The sequence below is a fragment of the Anabrus simplex genome, chromosome 2 (assembly GCF_040414725.1).
Source record: "Anabrus simplex isolate iqAnaSimp1 chromosome 2, ASM4041472v1, whole genome shotgun sequence".
Lineage (NCBI taxonomy): Eukaryota > Metazoa > Arthropoda > Insecta > Orthoptera > Tettigoniidae > Anabrus > Anabrus simplex.
Window position 1 is genome coordinate 555,159,700 of NC_090266.1, and position 16,478 is coordinate 555,176,177.

General features: G+C 39.1%; 1 protein-coding gene across 2 annotated transcripts in view; it reads left to right on the top strand.

Annotated features, from left to right (window-relative positions):
- The window catches only part of LOC136863599 (vitellogenin), a 419,790-nt gene that overhangs the window by 305,844 nt on the left and 97,468 nt on the right, over nucleotides 1-16,478 (top strand). The gene's annotated exons all lie outside the window — the stretch shown is intronic.

Below are 16,478 nucleotides of genomic sequence, written 5' to 3' on the forward strand. Positions count from 1 at the left end.
ATTGCAGAGGAAATACGTTTGCGTTTGCTTACATCAGACCATTCTAGGAGGGCAGTCCCAGGCTGTCACGGCTGACAAAGGAGTTAGCACAACTTGCTACGATTCCTTCAAGGAAGTATCAAGAAATATAAATAAATTTAAGTGTTTTACATGTACATTACAAATATGCGCACACTATGTGCCATCAATAATTACACTGCACTTTACAATCATGTGCATATTCAGGCACCGAGTTCAAAGTATGGGTTGTTGGTAGCTCTTGGCAAAAGATTACGAGGATGAGCATGTCCACAGAGTATAAAGTTGCTTATCACAGTAGGAACCCTTCTTGAACGCTTGCAATAAACAGTCTTCCGAGTCACACACCTTTTGAACATCAATAATACGTTCGGGTGGTGATTGAAACCTCTCCGGTCTGAAGTCATCATATCCAGCTACCGTCCAGAGGAGTACCAAACAAAGTCAGCGAAGACTGGAGAACAGAACTGATTGTGTAGGATGCACATCAGCAACGAAATGGAATTCCTCGACGATGGTGTGAACTGGTGGTCGTTAAGGATAATGTGATCTTCAATCCGCTTCATCACCGCCTTGAACTGTCGGAAGAATAGCACATCGAGCGGCTGAATGTAAGGTGTGCAACCAGGAGGGATGGTCTTGACTGTATACATCATATTTTGAGGTTGGATAGCATCGATATGCGTTCTGTCACGGTATGTCCCGAGGGAATCAACCAGAGGAAGAGACTCCTTTGCTGCATATGGGAAGTAGACATCTTGAAAGAATTGCGTCATGATTTGTTTCGTGATTAGGCCGGACTTTGAAGCAACTCGAACCAGATTTTGTGGTTTCAGCATGTGTTGCGCTACTCGTACTCCAGACTGACCGTTAGGTTCCTGGTAAATAACCAGCAACGTGGAAAATACGTATCCACTTGCCGAAGTAACGGGTTGGATGGTATAAAAATGAGTTGTTGCGTGATTACTCCGCACCGAACTTCTTACCGACTTCTCTCCTTTGTAATGCAGAGCTCGCGATGAGTGAAGTTCTTTTCGTGTACCACATTGATCGGTATTATAAATCTGTATACGTTCCATGGTATTCATTAAGGACATTACCTCTTTGCGAAACTCGTCACATCACCATCTGTATTCCAGGCTTTAGTGGTTACACATTTTGTTATTCCCCGTTAACCAAGACGGTGTCCATGTTTAAACCGTGCAACCCATCCATGGATAGATCCAGTGAATCGAGTCAATCCTATTTATCGAACCTTTTCTAAACCCCAAGCACGAATAACCCTGTCATGAACATTAGCGCCTAGAACAGTTCTCGCCACCCTGAATTTTTCAGCTACATAATCATCAAGCAGGGGAAAGTTTTGAGCGCTGGCCTAGCTCCCCTTTTTCTACTACGTGACGTAAATATCGTAGATGATGTACGTCTTACACCATACGATATCGTTTCTGTACTGTACTGAAGCTTAATCGTTTGGTTTTCCCAGAATCCTGGAATTAAATTATCTCCTTTACCTTTTCAAAAGATACAGCACCCCACCTCTTCCTCTCCGATGGGCTTGGCAGATACGCAGACGACTGGCTTCCATCACGTTTTATTAACGACTCTTCCTCACAGTCAGATACTGGATCGTCCATAATGTTTTCACAATCAGATACGTCTTTCTCTGCGCATTCATATTCTTCAATATAGTCTATTGTATTTTCTTGATGTATATTATTAACATTGGTTGGCACTGTTTTGTCTATCACATTGGTTATGAATGGAGCTGCATTTCTCTCACTTACTGTAATTTCTCTGGATCTTCGTTTGTGTTTGTAATGGCTAACAATTATACTCACTATATTGGCAGGATTCATTATCACACGATTAGGGTGACAGTGACTCGCTACGAAATTGAAAACACCACAAACAGAAGGAACTTTATGAACGGTCGAAGCAGATACAACACAGACGGAGGTCCCTATTATACTAGCTTCCTTGCTCTTATGCGGAATGTCTGCCTGGTTCCCCTAGATGTCGCATCGGCAACTGTGTCGGGTGACCTTGGACACGGCGCGGTGTGTGTCGACCATAGCATACACGTAAAATAACTTAAGTATGTAGAGAAAACGTTTACGGTGTCTAAAGTTGCTAAAGCCATGATATCATGTTAGATATGGTCTACTTTGAGCGGAGTAGCGAATCTTCGTATCTTACAGTGTAATTGGCGATGGCATTTAAGTTATACAGTGTTGTAATCAGCACCTCAAACATACTCATACAAACCACAAATCACCTGAAGTTGAGATCGCAAGTTGTGCTACTCCCTTGTGAGAGCTAGTTAGTGGAAAAAGGTGGAGGGGAGTGAAGTGATGGCACATTTTATGATACATACAATGAATATTCAAGAATTACAAAATAGGCCTTTAATAAAATATTCAATAAAATAAAACAGTTCTTTTTTGGTGCATTCAGGACGACGCCTGAGATTTCTTTGATTTTACCAACTTAGCGACGTTAGGGAAAACTGTTTGAACAGAACGAATGCGTGACCCTGCTTCGTACGCAACATCGGGCGAATATGACCTAGTTTTATTCTAAGAAATTTGGCTAGAGCGTGCTCAAAATTTACAGAAAAGTGCTTGTCAAAACTGTTCAATTTAGGCGACATTTCCTCGATGTTTATACCTATTGTCAAAATGCTTAGGGGCTTGACAATTACTATCAGATATACAATCGAAAAAATCACATGATTGGACCGATGACCTAGATGTTAGGTCTCATTAAACAACAAACATCATAATCATCAATCACATAATTTAAAAATCTGAATTCTTCAGAATCTCTCTCCTATAATTGTTTTTCGAGCAGTGAATGTTTCAACTTAGAAGCACGAATTCTGTCTCATATAGCACCGTATCTTGCAAAGAGTCATTTAAATCATTCAAATGATTTGTAATATCTGCTGGAAAGTGAAGGTCTAGCAACCCAGCATGTGCGTTCTTACATTACCAAAGCCACAGCGAGAGAGAGAGAGAGAGAGAGAGAGAGAGAGAGAGAGAGAGAGAGAGAGAGAGAGAGAAAGAGAGAGAGAGAGAGAGAGCAGTGAAGGCCAGCCCTTGGCCGACACGGGGCTGCATCAGGGCTCGCTAACCCTCAAATGCTGAGTTGGAATGACCTCGTGCACACTACGTGTCTCACTTTATTGATATCACCTAAATCATCCTCAGTGTTCTGAGCATATGAGACTTGGTTGACTGTGCGTGAACGAACTGAAGTGGTTTGTGTCAATGTTACGCAGGCTGAGAAGATGAGAACATTAATAGCATCCGTTGCAAATTCAGGGCCCGTTTCGTCACCCACCTGTAAGAATCTGCTACGGATGTGATAGTTAATATCTTGTAAAAATGTTAACGCTGTGTTGTCAAATTTGCGTTTCAAAGAAGAGTGTAACTAATATGGAGTAAGGAGCATATTCCGTTAACACTCAAATAAGCAGTGCAAAACACTAGCATTATTTCAGTCTTCTGAACGGTGCCAAGCACTATGCTATTCGTTTGTCGCCTTTCACTGATACTCTTGTTTACGAGAAGTATGGTAAGAGGTCCCATTGGAAATCGATATTACAATATTTGGTGACTGAAACTTGTGCCGTAGGAGCCCTACGAACAGAAGAAATGTATCTTGGAAATGAAATGGAAGGCTGCGACAATAAGGACTGGAGTAGGAAAATATTGTAATTTTATAATTAAAATACAGGGTGCTATTGAAAATAAAGTGACGGACGGTATATCCTTAAAGGGCAAAAAAAGATGTGAATTAGTTAATAAATGAATTTCACTGTCCCTTGAATGTGAAGACGTGGTCAGTTGAGCAAGTTTTAAATCTCTAGGCGTATTAAACTTGAGAAGAACTATGAGAATTACTCTATGGACGACTTAAACCGTTACAACCCCCGTGGAGGTACATTTGTTTTACCATCTACTCAGGCAACCCCAAAACCAGTCGCATTAATTCGTGACCAAGCTGATCCTCTTCAGAACGACAGTAAAGTAAACTCGTGTCCTCACCCCGAGGTGGTGCAGAGCTTTTCAGACACACCCCTATTGGAGGTGAGCTGCATGTACCATTTGAATCCACATACCAGCAGCACTCATGTCATTCTTAAATTTCTGACAGTACCGGGAATTGAACCCGGGCCCCCGACGACGGCCGCTAATAACACTAACCGTTATGCTACGGAGGCGGACAAGACGACTGTGACGCAGAATTTTTGTTAGGCTCAGTGAGCCATTGATTTGTCTTTCATCATTATTAAGTTAATCTCATCAGAGCAAATTGCGCATGAAATGCAAAATATCTTCCAGCTTCTTTTAACATTGCTGTATGTTAGGATACTTAACGGAACGAAAATACTATCAACGGAAGTAAACGGGATGTTAGTGTTACCAACAGTTGATGAAATACCCAATTTGTTCAAAACTTAGTTTAAGCATTTTAACGTAATATTAAATCCTTAACGAAGTTAGTGAAACTAGCCCTCAGAGTATATATCATCCCCTTGAGTATTGGACATTCTGAGGGATAACGTCGAGCGAGTTGGACGAAATGCTTCTACATCTATCTATATATATAAAAAATAAGAGTTTTGACTGTACAATGCTCAGAATTTAAAAAGGATGGTATTTCTGTATCAGCCCACAGTAACAAGGAAATGCACTTTTTACTTTTCCGTAATTTCTGTCTGTCTGTCTGTCTGTCTGTCTGTCTGTCTGTCTGTCTGTCTGTCTGTCTGTCTGTCTGTCTGTATGTATGTATGTATGTATGTATGTACACGCATCACGAGAAAACGGTTGAAGAGAATTTAATGAAAATCGGTATGCAAAGTCGGGTAATGTGTCGCTACAATCTAGGCCATAAATAATTTTATTCACGCTGACTGAAATGGTAGCTTAAGGGAAGGCCTGAAATTTAATTCTCAAATATTTAAGTTATCAGTGGCCATATCTTAATGAAAATCGGTATACAAAGTTGGGGAATAAGTCGCTATAATCTAGGCCATAAATAATTATACTCACGCTGAGTGAAATGGTAGTTTAGGGGAAGGCCTAAAATTTAATCCTCAAATATTTGTTATTAATAGCCGTATCTTAACAAAAATCAGTACGGGAAGTCGAGGAATAGGCTAAGTCACTACAATCTAGGCCATAAATAATTGTATTCAAACAGAGAAAAATGGTAGTTTCGGGGAAAGCCTAAAATTAAATTCTCAACTATTTGTTCCTATCTTAATGAAAATCGGTATGAAAAGTCGGGAAATAAGTCGCTATAATCTAGGCCATAATTAATTTTATTCACGCTGAGTGAAATGGTAGTTTAGGAGAAGGCCTAAAATGTAATTCTCAAATATTTATGTTATTGGTGGTCGTATCGATAAATACTAGGCCTACATAACTAAAGTTATACCGGTACAGTTTTAAATATCCTATAATTTATATCTTACGCATTGTTAGCGTACCGGCTATGATCAAAGAGATATTCATGAATTTGGATTTTTGTTACCAAGTCAAGAGAACATGGGTAAATAGAATTTATGAAAATCAGTATGTGAAGTCGGAGAATAAGGAACTACAGTCTACGCTATAAATAATTTTATAAGACGCCCTAATATTACAGAGTTGAAACAAAACTAAAGGTTGAGGCCTACAATACAGCTCATAAAACTAATCAACAATAACATTACATTGACCATTGTTTGTTGTGGTGGACTTTGTGTCTTCTGTCGTCACTCATCTATGATATATAGGATTACTGCTGTGTACAGAGTATTTTTTTTTAATTTATCTTACATCGCACCGACACAGATAGGTTTTATGACCACGATGGGATAGGAAAGGGCTTGGCCTTAATTGCAGTCCCAGAATTTGCCTGATGTGAAAATGGCAAACCACGGAATATCATTTTCAGGTCTGCTGACAGTGGGGTTCGAATCCACCGGGTGTAAACTCACAGCTGCGCGCACCTAACCGCACGGCCAACTCGCCCGGTTGTGCCGAGTGTAACAGCCTGCTTGAATATTGGCGGCAAGTAACTGGGGAGTTAGATAACTTTCTTCTTTAGCATGCCATTCCTCTGGTTCATAAATTTTCTGATACTACTGATACGTAACACACTGGTTTATCATAGCATTCGAGCTATTCAGTCCCTACTCTGAGGCACTGAATGGAATGATCAGTGTGCATATTTAGGTGGATTATGGCAGAGGAGGGTTCACGGCTGTCTGCGGTCTGGTCATTCCAGCTCTGGAACATTGGACTGTTAGATCGGCACCGTAGTACTGCAACAGACTATCCTCATTTTTTCCGTATTGAATAGGTGGAAATCAAAGTTTTATTGTTCTCCTTTTAACCGTAGTACTGTTCGTTAAAAGTGAGAAAATGTGCGGGTTTTCATTTGATCGAGTATTTTATATGATAACATTGCTTTTAATCGCAACTTACAGTACCTATTGATGTTTTTGTAATGGCCTTTGTTTACTTCAGTTAGGAAAACCAGAAAGTCAGTCTTTCTGAGAATGCCGTAGCGAAGCACGGGTACATCAGCTAGTATATATATAAAATAGCTTGTCCTGACTGACTGACTGACTGACTGATTCATCATCGCCGAGCCAAAACTACTAGACATAAAGAAATTACATTTTGGAGATATATTCACATTATCATGTAGGTGCTCGCTAAGAGAGGATTTTTGGATATTCCTTCGGTAAGGGGGTGAAAACGGGGGTGAAATTTTAAAATGAGTGTATCTATATCTCAAAACTTTAAATGTTTATAGATGTGAAAATTGGTATTTAGAATCTTCTTTAAAAATAAGGAAACACGTATTATTTGTTTTCAGAAAATCCCAATAGGAGGGGAAAAAGGGCGAAAAAGGGGTTGAATGCCTTTTATCAGGATACCGGTACTTATATCTCAGAAACTGAAGATATTACAGACCTGAAAATTGGTACTTTTGACCGCTTTAAAAAATAAAGAAACACGTATTTTTTTGTTTTTAGAAAATCCAATTAATGGGAGGGTAAAAAGGGGGTGAATTTTTAAAATAAGTGAATCTATAACTCAAAACTTTTAAAGTTTACAGATGTAAAAATTGGTATTTAGAATCTTCATTACAAATAAAGAAACACGTATTTTTTGTTTTCGGAAAATCCCAATAGGAGGGGTGAAAGGGGCTGAAAAACGGGTTGAATGCCATTAAAGCGAAAAACTTATATCTGAGAAACTGAAGATATTACAGACTTGAAAATTGGTGTTTGGGATTTCCTTTAAAAATAAAGAAACGCGTATTTTTAGTGTTAGGAAAATCCAATTAATGGGGGGGGGCGGTGAAGGGGTGAATTTTTAAAATTAGTGTATATATATCTCAAAACTTTTAAAGTTTATAGATTTAAAAATTGGTATTTAGAATCTTCTTTAAAATAAAGAAAATGGTATTTTTTTTTTCAGAAAATCCGAATAGGAAGGGTGGAAAAGGGTGAAAAAGTCGTTGAATGCTTTTAATGTGGCTACTTATATTTCAGAACCGGAAGATATTACAGATCTGAAAATTGGTGTATGGGGTATCCTTTGAAAATAAAGAAACAAGTATTTTTTTGTTTTTTGGAAAATCTAATTAATGGGGGGGGGGGTTGAAAAGGGAGGGGTGAACTTTAAAAATGGGTGTATCTTATCTCAAAACTTTAAAAGTTTGCATATGTAAAAACTGATAATTACAATCTCCTTTAAAAATAAAGGAACACGTATTTTTTTTGTTTTCTCTAAATCCCTATAAGAGGGGTGTAAAAGGGTGAATAATGGGTTGAATGCCTTTAATGAGGATACATATATCTCAGAAACGGAAGATATTACAGAACTGAAAATTTGTATAAGGGATCTCATTTAAAAATAAAGAAACACGTATTTTTTTAGTTTTTGGAAAATCCAATTAATGGCGGTTAAATAGGAGTGACAAATTGGGGTGAATTTTTTTGAAAGACTATATCTGCAGAATATCTGAGAAACGTAAAATGTTACTGACGTAAAAAGTGGGTATTTGTAATCTCCTGTATATGTAAAGAAACATAGGTGATTTGTTTTTGGAAACTCCACTTAAGGGGAACTAAGAAGGGGGTGAAATTTTAACACGAGAACTTCAACAGTATATCTCAAAAAAACTTAACATGTTACAGAAGTGAAAAATGGTATTTTTGATCTCTATTAAAATAAAGAAACGTATATTTTTAGTTTTCGGTAATACCACTTTGGTGGAGGGGGGGGGGGCTAAATGTGACTGAAAATGGTGTTGAATTCTTTTAATTAGGCTACTGATTTCTCAAAAATGAAGATGTTACAGACGTGAAATTTGATATTTGGAATCTGCTTTAAAAGTAAAGAAACACGTATTCTCGGAAAATCCAACGAAGGCGGGGGGGGGGGGTTTGTGTGTGAAAGAATTGAAAAATTAATTGACTTAATTATATGAGAATACAGATATCTAATAAAAATTAAGTTGTTACAGACGTGAAAATTGGTATTTTGATCTCCTTCAAAGAAAAGCGCGTTTTGGGGGGAAACCATCTTGGGGGGCGGGAGTGACAAGGAGTTGAGTTCTTTTCATGACACATAAATCAAAAACGTAAGAAGTTATAGTCTTGATAATTGGTATTTAGAAGATCCTGTACTATTAAAGAAACAGGTATTCTTTGCCGGAATATTCACTTAGGGGGGGAGATGGAGTGTGAAAGGAAGTGAAAAAAGTTAATTATTTTTATGGGGATACTTATGTCTCAAAACTGAAGGTAATAGACGTCAACATTGGTGTTAGGACTCTCCTTTAAGCATAAAGAAACTCGCCTTTAATTTTTTTGGGTGGGGGGGGGGGTAAATAAACTTAACGACGGTGGGGTGTAAACGGAGGTGAGACAAATTGGGTTCCGTGGTTCAAATCCCGGTCACTCCATGTGACATTCGTGCTGGACAAAACGGAGGCGGGACAGGTTTTTCTCCGGATGCTCCGATTTTCCCTGTCATCATTCATTCCAGCAACACTGTCCAATATTTCACTTCATTTGTCATTCATCGGTCATTGCCCCAGAGGCGTGCTTCGGCAGCCGCCACAATTCCTATTGTCGCCGCTAGATGGGGCTTTATTCATTCCATTCCTGACCCTGTCGAATGAATGGAAATAGGCTGTAGATTTTCGAAGTACTTATTCTGATCATAAACCGATCATTTTTAATGTTTCCTGGATTCGTTTTCAACAGCCATCTTTTCCTTCGGAGAACGTTCTTAGATTACAATAGTTTCTCCTAGCATATAAATAAAAATGTAAACACATTTGAAATAAACGATAGGAATGAGATTGACCGTCCAATTGTTCACCTCTATAATAAGGTCAATAATGCACGGAAGTACAGTATGCCATTCGCAATGCCAGAAATCCCCCACACTTGCCTACGCGCGACGATGATGTGGTCACATTTTCAACAATGACAATGGCAGCAGATGTAATTTACCGCCAAGTAGCTCTCTTGCATCTTGCTGTGGGGTCCAGAACGTCTAATAAATATATAATAATAATAATAATAATAATAATAATAATAATAATAATAATAATAATAATAATAATAATAATGTTCTGGACCGTCGTAAAATGTGCGGACCGCGCTGGAAACGAGTCCTGGACGGGTAATGACAAAGAATGCAGTCTGGCCGCGTGTTCAGTACCGCCAAGGCACCCAAGACGACAACACGCCACATCTCCTGAAGGATTTGATTCATATCTAAAATGCTTATAGGGAAATATGGCAAAGATTTGGGGACCCAACTGACCGGGTGGAATACCTGGAACTATCCCGGGAAGTACGATATCGATTGCTGGAAAGGACGATTGAAAAATGGGAGGAAATTTGCCGTAAACTATCAGAAAACGAGTCAGATCGCGAATTTTGGCGGATTCTCGCAGAAAACGAGTCAGATCGCGAATTTCGGCGGATTATATATCTAAAATAATAAGCATTCAATTATAAATTTCAGTATAATACCGTAGCGAAGCACGGGTATCTTGCTAGTCTATATATATATATAATGACTTGTCCTGACTGACTGAATGATTCATCATCCCCAAGCCAAAACTACTGGACATAAAGAAGTGAAATTTTGGGAATAAATTCATATTAAGATGAAGGTGCTCGCTAAGAGAAGATTCTTGGATATTCCGTCGCAAAAGGGGTGAAAACGGGGGTGAAATTTTAAAATGAGTGTATCTATATCTCAAAACTTTAAAAGTTTACAGATGTAAAAATTGGTATATGGAATCTTCTTTAAAAATAACGAAACACTTATTTTTTATTTTCGGAAAATCCCAATAGGAAGGGTGAAAAAGGCTGAAAAATGGGTTGAATGCCTTTAATCAGGGTACCAGTACTTATATCTCTGAAACTGAAGATATTACAGACCTGAAAATTGGTACTTTAGATCTCTTTTAAAAATAAAGTAACGCGTATTTTTTGTTTATGGAAAATCCAATAATGAGAAGGTGAAAAGGGGGATGAAATTTTAAAATGAGTTTATCTATATCTCAAAACTTTGAAAGTTTACAGATGTAAAAATTGGTATTTAGAATCTTCATTCAAAATAAAGAAACACGTATTTTTTTGTTTTTGGAAAATCCAATTAATGGGGGCGTGAAAAGGGGTGAATTTTAAAAATGAGTGTATCTATATCTCAAAACTTTTAAAGTTTATAGATGTAAAAATTGGTATTTAGAATCTCCTTTAAAAATAATGAACCACGTATTTTTGTTTTCGGAAAATCCCAATAGGAAGGGTGGAAAAGGGTGAAAAAGTGGTTGAATGCCTTTAATGAGGATACTTATATCTCAGAAACTGAAGATATTACGGACCTGAAAATTGGTATTTGGGATCTCCTTTAAAAATGAAGAAACATGTTTTTTATTTTTGGAAAATCCAATTAATGGGGGGGTTGCAAAGGGGGGTGGATATATCTGGAACAACAAAAGATATTGAAAAATGACTTTCACGGGCATGAAGGCAGGGAAGGTGCTAATTAAAGTAAATACTATGAGCCAGTCAAAAACGTAGGAAAATAGTATTTTCAACATCAACTTACGTTTTATTAAATGGACACCCTGTATTATTCCGTGCGCAGTCGTTAACATGAAAAATCACATAAGTAATGGCTTTTGTTTCATGGCAATAGGTCAATTATATCCAGAAATATTGCAGCGTGAAGTTGACGCTTGAGATAAACGAAACGCGCAGCAGTTGCACATCCCGAGATTCCAGCACGAGTCTCACGGTCCTCCTACTCACGATATGATTGCCGTACTACGATGCGACAGGCTCTATACTTAATGCTATTTGCACTGTTATTAAGAGGGATGAAAATAAGAGAAGGGTTTCCTGCCAGAGCAGAAGGATATGTAAATAACGGTTTCTCTCTTGCGTGTTTTATTTACCTACACAGTACATTGCAGTACTCTGTACTGTACTACTTCAGAATGTACATATAATTCGTACAGCAAAGTTACTGTAACGAAATTCTATTATTTTCATCCTTCATGCCCGTGAAAGTCATTTTTCAATATCTCTTGTTGTTCCAGATATATCTGCGGTGAAACGTTTAAGTGGGCCATCCTGTATATATATATCTCAAACTTTTAAAGTGTACAGATGTAGAAATGGGTAATTATAATCCCCTTTAAAAATAAAGAAGCATTTTTTTGTTTTCGGAAAATCCCAATAGGAGGGGTGAAAAAGAGTGAAAAACGGGTTGAAGGCCTTAAATGAGGATACTTATATCTCAGAAACAGAAGTTATTACAGACCTGACAATTGGTATTTGGGATCTTATTTGAAAATAAAGAAACACGTATTTTTTTTTTTTTGAAAATCTGATATATGGGGGTTAAGCAGGAGTGACAAATTGGGGTGATTTTTTGGAAGACTATATCTACAGTATATCTCAGAAATGTAAGATGTTACGGACGTAAAAATTGGTATTTGGATTCTCCTGTAAAAGTAAAGAAACGTAGGTGATGTGTTTTTGGAGACTCCACTTACGGGAAACTAAAAAGTGGGTGAAATTTTAAAATGAGCATTTCTACAGTATATCTCAAAAACTTAACATGTTACCGAAGTGAAAAATAGTATTTTTTATCTCTATTGAAAGTAACGGTAGGTGTATTTTTTGTTTCTGAAAAACCACTTGGGTGAAGGGGTAAAAGTGACTGAAAATGGGGTTGAATTCCTTTAATTATTACACTGATATCTCAAAAGCTGAAGATGTTACAGACGTGAAATTTGGTATTTGGCATTTTCTTTAAAAATAAAGAAATACGTTTTTTTCGGAAATCCACCTAAAGGGAGGAGGGAAATTGAAAAGTTAGTTGAATTATTTGTATGAGGATACTATTGTCTCAAAAACGAAAGATTTTGCAGACGTGAAAATTGGTATTTGGAATCTGCTTTAAAATTAAACAAACACGTATTCTCGGAAAATCCAATGAAGAGGGGGTGAGGTGAAAAATTGAAAAATTAATTGAATTGTATGAGGATACTTACATCAAATAAAAGCTAAAGTTATTACAGACGTAAAAATTGATGTTTGGATCTCATTTAAAAACAAAGAAAAAAGTGTTTTTGGGCGAAATCATTTTGGGGGCGGGGGTGAAAGAGAGTTGAATTCCTTTTATGTGGACACATATCCCAAAAACTGAAGATGTTAGAGTCGTGATAATTGGTATTTAGAAGATCCTTTACTATTAAAGAGACAAATATTTTTAACGGGAAATTCACTTAATTGGGTGGGGGGGAGTGTGAAAGGAAGTGAAGAAAGTTAATTCTTTTTATGGGAATACTTATATCTCAATAATTGAAGATGTTAAAGGCATGAACATTTGTATTTTGAATCTTCTTTCAAAGTAAAGAAAGAGGTGTTCTTTGTCTTCGGAAATTCCACTTAAGCGGGGTGATTGAATTGAAAAATGAGTTGATTTCTTTGTATGAGGGTTCTTATATCTCAAAAACTAAAGATGTTAAAGACGTGAAAATTGGTATTTTCTAATCTCCTTTAAGAATAAAGAAACACAAATTTAATAGGGGGAATCAACATAACTGGTCGGAAGGGTAGGGATGAAAAGGGAGTTGAATTACTTTTATGAGGATACCTATATATCAAAACTGAAGATGTTACAGATGTGAAAATTGGTATTTGGAATCTACTTTGAAAATAAAGAAATAGGCATTTGTTTTTAGGAAAATCGACGTAAGAGTTGTGGGGTTGACAATAAGTAAATACGAAGTTGAAATATGTCTATGAGTATACTTTATCTTAAAAACTGAAGTTTTTACAGACGTGAGGGTTGGTATTTTGAATTTCCTTTCAAAATAAAGGAACACGTATTTTTTTTGTTTTCGTAAAGTCCAGTTAAGGCGGGAGAGGTGTGGAAAGAAGTGAAGAAAAAGAAGTAGAATTATTTTTATGAGAATGCATTTATCTCAAAAACTGAAGTTGTTACAGACGTACAGGCATAAACTGGTATTTGGAATCTCCTTAAAAGTAATGAAACACGTATTATTTGTTTTCGGAGAATCCAGTTAAGTGGCTGGAAAAATTTGGAAAAGCAGGTGAATTAGTAAAATTAGTACCGGTGTATCTACATTATACGTCAAAAATTTATCATGTTAGAGACAAGAAACTTGGTATTTGGAAAGTCCTTTAAAAGCACAATCACACGTACCTTTTTTTTCGGAGGAGGTACTTAACGGGGCATGAAAAGATAAAAATATTTGAATTATATTTTATGAGGATCATAAATACTGAAGATGTTACAGACGTGGAAATGGTATTTGGAATCCCCTTTAAAAATAAACATGTATTTTTGTTTTCGGAAAATACACTTACTGTAGATGCTGGTGGGGGAAGGACTGATCAAGGGGTTGAATTCTTTTTATGGGGATAATTATGTGTATCTCAAAAACTGAAGATGTTCCAGATGTGGGAATAGGTATTTGGAATCTCCTTTAAAAAGAAAGGTACGTGTATTTATTTTTTCGACTTGAGAGAAGACTGTTTCTCACATGTACACGTGTATGTAGCATGGTCGTCTTAGCCCCAATAGGTAATACCACAAACATGGTTTACAAAAGAATTCTGGGGTAAATGGAACTCACCTTTTGGGTGAGTTTTTATACTTTAGAAATTTTCAGATAATGTCTTAATACAATGCCGAGGAACGATTACTTTGAACAAATTACGAAATCCACGCGAGCGGAGCCGCGGGTGATTGCTAGTTGCGAATATAGAAGCTATTATCAAATGAAAGAACACACATCTGTACACTCGACTCAGTACTAGGCAGAATATACGAGTATACAGTAAGGGAGGACTGAAGGGTCGTTTGGAATGCACCTTCATAGTATTATAGAACCAACTGCTCAAATTAAAGCGACACTCTCATCTTGCATCGTGCAACCAACAATTAGAAATATATTCCTTGAACGAAAGAAAACAGCCAGCTTCTAGTATATGATAAGGCACCGTTTTTCCGAAAATAAAATACAGTTTTGTATACGTAAATTTGGAGTGTTACTCAAACGAAATAATTTGAATGCACAGTCTTAAAGAACACAACTAAGTTTTCCTTCGAAGCACAGTCTTTCAGAAAAAGAAATGAATTCTCACGAGTCACTTCTCGAATATTTATTCCTAGAATGAGTGTTACTTTTACGAGATAAATACGATCACACTCGTGTCACATTTTAATGTAAGTCAATCACTATAAATGACTTGTAATACTTTAAACACCTCTTCTCACACTTGAAATTTAGATTTCGATGTTCGCACCTCGGACTTAGAAAATTTACTGAGCATTCTTACTTTACGCGTAGAAGATCGGCGTTTCGCCGGGCAGAGTAACTATGTAGAATCAAAGTCCCACAACTGTTCCGCGCACGAGACGGCTGGGTCGACACGAAGATACTGATTTACTACATTTTTCCGGGGGGGGGGCGAATCCCGCTCCCCCCGCATGGCAATCGACTCAATCTACATTGCCTCCGACATGCTATTAATTCTAAGAAGAAAGAGATAGCAGGGAAGAGTGCGAAAGGTACTACAGCAGTACCTGCCCGTTTGCACGTAAGACGCATTACCAGACAAGGTTTGTGTTGTAAAGATGGTGTTAACGCGTGGTATTGAAGGGTCAGGGGAAAACCACATAGGCAGTAAGAGAAAGAGCCTACATGTAAAAATTGACAAATTTTGATACACATGCAAGGATGTTGGTTCTGGATTGGTCCAGGTGTTTGTGTTAGTTGAGAAGAGGTATCATGCACCGGCCATGAACCGTAGTCTCGCCATTCCAGTCGTCAGGGAATCAGTCTGTCTGGGTACTGCCGTGACTAGCGCGGGCCTTGCCAATTGCGGAGCCACTAGTACCACTAGGGCCCGCCGCACAGTGCCACCTCCTTGGGGTCCCTCGTACCCAGTCCCCGATCCCGGGAATGAAGCCAAGCCCGCCTGAGCGGGGCCTCCTGGATGGGGGTGGGTCATGACGCTGGGCCTCCTTCCTCTCTGCCCCCGCCATGGCCCGGAACACAGGGCAACTGCGATGGGAGGCCGGGTGGCCCCCGTCGCAGTTGGAGCACATAGGCGCCTCTTTACGTGCTGTGCAGGCCGTGTAGTGGTGATCACCTCCACAACGGTTGCACCTCACTAAGAGCCCACACCTCTCCTGCCGGTGGCCCCACCTCAGACAGCGGAAACACTGCAAGAGCTGTTGAGGGGGACGTTTCAGTCTCATCCGACTGCCGCTACCCACTGAGATCCTCTCCTGATTGGCTCCTCGGTCGAGGGAGCTGTCGTGGGTTGCGGCTGGGCGGCCACTCCTGGTGGGCTGGCGTCTTCTTCTTTCGCCTCGTCCTGGGGCGGCGTCTTCTTCCCGAGGATCACTTCTCGGCAGGGGAAGAGGCCTCGTCCTGGTGGCCCTCCTCCCGGCCTGATGAGCGCGGGGTAGCGGGTAGCCGCGCTTCATCGCCGTCTTCTCCCTCCTCCCGGTTGGCGGCGGTGGCGTCGGTCTGAGCTGACACCCGACTGCGTTTCCTGTCCTGTGGGGCGTACATCGATATCTGCAGCTCGACAGACACGCTGGCAGGCTGGGTCTGAGTAGCAGCCTCAGAACGCCAGGGGGCGTCCTCCTCTACTGCTGTGCTGCTTTCCGCCATCAGGGGCACTTTCCTTGATTGCGCCTGGGTGAGAGGCCCTTCCTGGTAGGCCTGGGTCTGCGTCCACTTTGCCCTGGCAGGTGTTCGACAGTCCTAGTTTGCGGCCTTGTTGGTCTGCGTGTACTTCGTGAAGTACAGCAATCCAACTCTGGTCGCGCCGTTGTCCTCGGTCATCGACTCGGTCTGAGTGGCTG